Here is a 6,933-nt window from a genome sequence, read left to right on the forward strand (position 1 = left end):
CGGCGGCGGCACTGGCCTCTAGCCGGCTCGCTCGCTCCCTCCGCGGCTCTTACACATGTGTTACTGACAGAGCAAAATCCCAACTACTCCCCGGCTCTGCCTCCGACGTCAGCGACCCTCAGCCACTGGGCGGCCGGATTGTTCAGGCGGAATAATAAAACCTGCCAATCCGGGGAAGGACAAAGGGATGACTGAAACGAGACTCGGGGGGCGGGGGAGAGAGTGAGGCGGCGGAGCGGGCAGACTGAGGAGAAGGGAAGGGCCCGAATCAGGTGGGGAGAAGTGACCCGCTTGGCGCCTGGCGCCGGGGACCCGCTTGGGCTGACCTTCGCGACCCGGGATCCGGAGCCGAGACCCGGTGGGGCAGGGGGGCCTCACCTGCCTTCTCTGCGCACGGGGACCCTGAGGACCCGCGCCCGCTCGCTCCTCGGGGACTGCCATCCCCTCGATCTGAGAGGAGACCCTTAGGAAACTTACCATCTTTCTCAGAAATGGGTCTCTTCCTGTTTGGGAAGATAAGTCCTGCATCTTAGGGCAGTGAACTTCTATCCCCTCACGCACACGCACACAGAAGAGGATTTTTGTTGTTGTTTCTTTAATTCACGATATTGGAGATTTATGAACCGTAGTGGAAGCTTAGTTAACAAGGTAGAAACATAAAGGAAATAATAGTTGCTAGCTAAATACTGCCTACTTAGCCTCCCTCATCCCCCATTTACCCGAGTGTGAAAGTGCCTAGCAGGCATTTCTTGGATCCTTGTCAATTGCTGGTGATGTAGGGAGCACAGTCCTTATTTTCAAAGTTGACGAAAACTTCAGGGAGAAAACCTTGCCCGACTACCCTCCTCACTGTGGAGGATGAGAGGCGGAAATTCTCACAGCCCCCAAAAGCAATGGAAGTAATTGCGAGATTTGCAATCTCACAGCCTCTAGAGAGTAAGAAATGTCACTTCTAGTATAAATCAAGTTTTGAGGAATGCTTTTAGGGTGCTGGCCTGAGTTTTTCCAAGGCCGAAGCACAGCCTAGATGCTTGCATACCTAGGCGTTTGACTTTATCTACTCTGCCAAATAAGTTTAATAAATCTCCAAACTGAGGCTAATATTAGGCCTGATTATTGTTAGTAAGTTCCAGAGAGATTTTTGTGGTGGAAATTATCATGAAAGTGCAAAGCCCTTCTGCTAAGTATCATTAAGTAAAACCAGCCTTGTGGGGCAAGTTTTCATATTACTGCTAGATTGAGGAAAGGAACCTGAAGGAGAATCAGGCGAGACAATGCAGATGTTGAACATCTATAGTGTCTATTTGGGGGATTTCTGTCTTTCAAACCATCAAAATTAATAAGGCTACATAAGAAAGAATAATTATTGCTCATACAATCATGTAGAGGGCATTTTAAATATCAATTCAAATAGTCATTTTTTAATTCTAGCGTCTTAAAACTAAATGAATTAATTTTATTGATTTGTATTTAAAATTGCACTGTTACAATCAATTCACCTTGTGCACATATAAAAAACTTTTTTAAAAAAAAGTCATTAAAACTATAATAGTAATTAACATGTCCTACACAGAAAACAGCTGCAAGTGGGCATGATTAAAGAGGACCAACTTAGAAAAGATGTAATGCTGCTTGAAGGTTAGTCAAGAAAACTCAATTAAACCAGATGAGGAGAGGAACCCCATAAACAAATAATACATTTGAATCCCCTTGTTCATTTTCACTTTTTAAATAATTTATAATAAAGCGAGATGACACAAGATCTTAGTGGACTACAATTAAGTTATGATTTGTCATGTGCAAGTAAATTTCCTTCTCTGGGCCTTAATTTTCTCATCCACGAATGAGAGAATTAAGCCAAATGGTCTTTATTTTTTCTTTTTTAAAGTGATTTTCTTAGATAGGACACATATGCATAGATGTATAATGAATTGTGGTACTTTTCAGTATTTTTCCTGAAGAATATGCACTAAAACGAAATCTTAATTCCTGAAGGGAATGTTAGAAATTTAACCAGACACATGTTCAGCTATCACTGAGTGATTATCCAAAGGATCCCGGTAGTGTTTGTGGAAGGAAGGAGAGTGAGATGGATAAAACTTTGAATAACAGAGCTCTAGGCTACAAGGCCTACATTTTAGAAGGTGGTTTTAGTGCTTCAGCTCTAATTCTGTGCGGAGTGAGGTCTTTAAACATGTCCTGGTAGATTGGAGTGGATGGGAGTGTATTACCAGAGAGCTTTATTTGCTGATGTGTGTTTATAGAAATACAAAAGCGATAATGGCTAACAGTCTCTCTTCTGAGAGGTGGGGAGTAAATACAGTCACTGTAATCAAAATTCAGGTGTACTTTAACCACAGCGCCACCTATGGGTAGTCTTTATTTCTGCATTCTTTGCGTTTAGCAGTCCTTTCTCATCCTGATTTGTGGTCTGAAAGTGCCTGGTTGAGTGGGTAGCAATGTCAATCTTTTATTTCCACTGATGCGAAACACAAAAACTGTGTAAACACACACAAATTCATTATGGGTAAAGAAATTCTGTATTCGAGTATTCTTCAAACAAATATTTAAAACAGTGCATAAAGTAATATTCCTGGTATAAAGTAAAATTGCCTAACTCAAAATAATGTTGTATCGTGCCCCACAGTTGAAGCAACCTCTGCTGCTATCACACATTCATCATTCATCCTACTCATCTGCAGTGAGATATAAGAGTAGGGGGCTTTGGAAAAGAAAGATAAACGTAAATTGTTTCTTTCTTGAATCCTAATTAAATGTGGGAACCATACTGCTCCTAGATCAAGCCGTCATTTTCTCCACTTGCCCCAGGATTATTTGTTCATAGCTTCCTTTCTCATTTATGTCCTTCAATCATAATCATTCTTTTCTCCAAGTGACAGTTCTCTAAGAATCTCCCATGGACAGCCAGAGGTTCTACACAGACCTGTGCAGCCTTTAATGTCTGGAGAAGGTCTAGACTATTTGATGCTAAGATGACCTCCAAGACAACATGCCCCAGCTCTTTCTCAGGAACAAATATTCTGTCCTTTTAAAATCAATGCAAAACCGTTTTTGAAGAATGTCTTTTTAGGAAGGAAATTTTTTAAAAATCTGCTCAACTTTATTGCTGCCATCACAGAGATCCCTTGATATTGAAAGTTTCCTCCAACGTGAATACAAAAAGCTTGAGTCTAGGACAACAATTCCAGAGTGTAAAAGGTGTGGAGAGAAAAGGGAACAGTAGTTACCAACAGGCAAAACCCAAGGAACAGCAGGTTAGGTCCTGGACCAGTTTTCTGTGGTGGCATTGTCAGCTGAGCAGTGGGGTGTATGGTACAGTAAGTAGAGTCAGGGACCTGCTGCTTCATTTAAGAATAGGAGTTTACAGGCACAGTGGCCCATGCCTGTAATCCCTGCACTTTGGGGACCGAGGCAGGTGAATCCCTTGAGTTCAAGACCATCCTGGGCATCATGGCAAAACTCCACCTCTACTAAAAATACAAAAATTTCGCTGGGTGTGGTGACAGGTACATGTAGTCCCAGCTGCTGGGGATGCTGAGGTGGGAGGATCACCTGAGCCCTGGAAGTTGAGGCTGCAGTGAGCCATGATTGTGCCACAGCACCCTAACCTGGGCAATGGGAGTAAGGCTCTGTTGCAAAATAATAAGAAGAAGAAGAAGAGTTTACATAGAACTCAACATTTCGAAAAGCCTATATTTCACGGAGCCATATCTTGGCTTTAAAATATTGATAATATTTAATAATACTTTGAATTTACTGACTGCCTTTTTCATCTTTCTCAAAATTATTTATAAATATCTCACTAAATGTTTCATGTGATAAGTGTTTCTGATAGTTGCCTTATTAGAATACTGTTGTTTGTTTTTTGTTAAAGCAATCCAGATAACTAGTTTGGTAAGTATCCCACCAAATTACGTTAATCAGTACTTAGGAAGTTCTACCCTAACTACTCTTTTTAAGGTAATAAACAGGCATAGTGAAGAAGTTGATTTTATGGCAAGAAAATAACAGATCACTGAGGAAAAGGAAACAGCATTGACGATGTGATTGCAAATATAATTTAAGATGTATATTTTGATTTTAATTATTCTATTTGATTAAGGTATTTGAAACTCCTAGAGTTGATGGAAAGGTGAAAATGATAATAGGAAAGAAGAAAACACCTCTGTGAGCCAGCATTTTGGCTGATGTAGCAAGGCTACTTTAAAATAGCGTCATGAAATTACTCATTGTCTTCATAAAAGTTTATTAGCATAGCAACAGAATATTACAAGTCCCCCAATTTGCCTCAGAATGATCAGCAATTTTTTTTTTTTTTTGAGATAAGGTCTTGGATGGGTCACCCAGGCTAAAGGCTCACTGCAGCCTCAAACTTTGAGCTCAAGCTATCCTCCTACCTCCTCACCCCCTTCACCCCTACCCCAGTAGCTGGAACTACAGGTGCATACCACCACGCCCAGCTAATTTTTTTTGTAGAGACAGGGGTCTCACTGGTTGCCCAGGCCAGTCTTGAACTCCTGGCTGCTAGGGATCCTCCTGCCTCAGCCTCTCAAAGTGCTGGAATGACAGGTGTGAGCCATCATGCTCAGCCCAGCAAATCTTGATATATGAATCTGTTTCATGGCAATGATACTACAGAAAAAATTGTTTGGCTTACTCATACTACCTATTTCTAAGCCTGAATTCTGTCAACAATATTCAGGCACAGTGATATTCTGCATCTATCATTACAAATAAGTTATCAGACTATATGTGTGAGTGTATTATATGTTCATTAAGGTCTTTTAAACGGTCTAGTGGGTCAATAGGCACTGCTTATTAAAGTCAAGTTAAGTCTTTGCATGGATAGATTTAATTTAGTAATAGTTACAAAAGAGAGTGTATAGATGACTAGGCCACTTGTATATATGTGAGGTGGTTATTACTAAGAATATATATTAAAATTATAAATCCAGTGGAAAACAGCAATTCTGTTTAAAATTAATTACTGTTTCTCTCCAAGATGATGGAAATGAGCACTTAGTGATAGAGAAACTAAGGCATTAAGATGTAATTCATTCTCCCTTATGTTCCCACTAACTCTTCTCGGTAAAAGAAAGGCTACTAATTCAGAAATTTCAAGGGCCCGAAACCATAACTTCCTTTGTTAGTGTCAGTTCTAATTCTAGTATTGATGTAATTAAGCTTTTTCTCTGTATGGATTTGTAGTAAGATGTATTTTAAAGTACAACATTGGTTTCTATTTGTTCACCAAAAAAAAGTTGATGAAAACATGAAAATATTTATTCATCCAACTGTAATGAATGACTCTGTTGGAATTAGGGAAGTACAATCCATAGCTGTCCTTGGACTTGGAAAGCACACATTTCTACTCTGTACAGCACCATAAATTTTTTAGAATAAAAAGAACAACCAGATATGGATTTTTTAAAATAATAAAATTGAATAACTCAATTGACTAAAATGTGTTCCCTCCACACAGAGGTTACACATTATAACGTCATCATTTATATTTCTCAACATAAATCAAATTTCATAATAAAATTGTTTTTGATGAATCACCACTTCTTTTCTAGCTTCAAAACATTCTGACAGAGAAAGCAAATTTGTCAATTTCTCTGTGATAAGAAATCACTGAAAATATATTTAAGACCTTTAGTCTAAGATAATAATTTTTTCGGAAGTTTCGTTTAAAAGGAAAACATTCAAGAGAAGCCATTTTCAAATTTGGAGAAATAACTGAAGAATAAAATAGACTTTCTTCTCAGCATTTTTTTTCAATGCCATCTGCTATACTCTCTGACAATAAGGCCAGGAGAAGTCATTACAGAACAATACTCTGGAAACAATTTGCCTCAAAAAAGAATGAAAACTTAAACAACACTACCTTCATACATGTTTGTTCTAATTACAGCATTAAAACATCCAAGCATTGTCCCCAGATGCCTGTCTCTGTCCTCTTTTTATTGCTTTTCTCCACTGAGATAACATTTAACATTTCATTGAAATTCCTACTTACTGCTTGTGTCCAGTAGTAAATCCTAGCACATTATTAGAATATCTGCCTGTTATCAGCTCAGTCAGGGAATGAATTATTGACTATAACTCATTGCTGGGAAGACTACGCATGACACTCCAGTGAAGTTTTGATAATTTCTAGAAGTCATGGTAATTTATGGAAGGGGGTTTTGATTGATCTCCCACCACCTATTTTGCACCTATCAGTAAATAGGACACATATTGATGGCCTACTTGAACTCCATTAACAATATGGGGGAATTCACAATCTAAGCATTTCTCTTTTTTCTAGTATGATTTCTATTAAGACAGTCACTCAGTTTCTATTAATTTTTGTCTGTGTGGTTTACTCCTGAGAGGGAGGAATCACAGATCTCAACTATTGAATGCATAACGTCACTATGCTAATAATGATTTAGATATAGTCTTCATTTGTAGTTATACCAGCATCTGCCTTTTGGAAAGAAAGCCCTAAGATCGTTGGAACAGATGGAGGTGGAGCAGAACAAATACTGAAAGATTTTAAAAGGTCTCTTCAAGTGTTGTAATACAGCTGATAGAATAAAAGAGAATTTTTTGAATTAATGGATAGCAGGCAAGTTCGTTATTATTTGGGAAAAAGTTTATAATATGTTTGATATAAAAGGTACAGATACCATTTAATGTGATATAACTGTCACTTTAAAGTTCATTTGCCAGAACGTTAAATAACAATCACCACCAATCACAACTCTCTTTTAGTTTTAGGTTTATTTTCCTCCTGTCTCATTTTTGCTGGGTTTCTCCAAATTCAATTATTTCTCAGGGTAAACTCTACTAGACAAATGTTCCTTTTATTTCCTTACTGAGTTTTCATCATTGTGATTTCATTATTGTTTTATTTACTACAACAAT

This window comes from Mandrillus leucophaeus, unplaced genomic scaffold (genome assembly GCF_000951045.1).
Source record: "Mandrillus leucophaeus isolate KB7577 unplaced genomic scaffold, Mleu.le_1.0 Scaffold235, whole genome shotgun sequence".
Lineage (NCBI taxonomy): Eukaryota > Metazoa > Chordata > Mammalia > Primates > Cercopithecidae > Mandrillus > Mandrillus leucophaeus.